Raw genomic sequence first — 483 nt, 5'->3', positions numbered from 1 at the left:
ACATTCAAAACATGTAAAACACAAATGGTTAGACTTAAGTAATATTAAAATACTGATACAAATATAATTACAATGACTTGGCATAGATCTAACTGTATCAATGCTAGATAAGGAAGACAAAAATTATATAGAAAAGTCATATAAATTGAATGATATGAAAAATGAGCTGATTAAATCGCTACATATATAAACACACCCATGTTTATGGAACAAATATAATAACCAATTCTACTGTAGTAAAAACAATCATTCTCATATTCTGAAGTATGGAACTTACTCAGGTCACATACTCTGATCATACTGAAATAAAACTAGAACTGAATAACAAAAGAATGACATTTAAGACTCAAACTACTTGGAAAGTAAAAAAAAAAAAATACTGAGTAACCGGACAAACAAAAAATCAAAGCAAAAACTCTTTAGAGTATTCAGAAAATAGTGATAATGATAACTGTTAAGGAGTATATTTAAAAAATTATTAAA

This window comes from Propithecus coquereli, unplaced genomic scaffold (assembly GCF_000956105.1).
Source record: "Propithecus coquereli isolate 6110/MARCELLA unplaced genomic scaffold, Pcoq_1.0 Scaffold139, whole genome shotgun sequence".
Lineage (NCBI taxonomy): Eukaryota > Metazoa > Chordata > Mammalia > Primates > Indriidae > Propithecus > Propithecus coquereli.
This window is presented reverse-complemented; position numbering follows the sequence as displayed.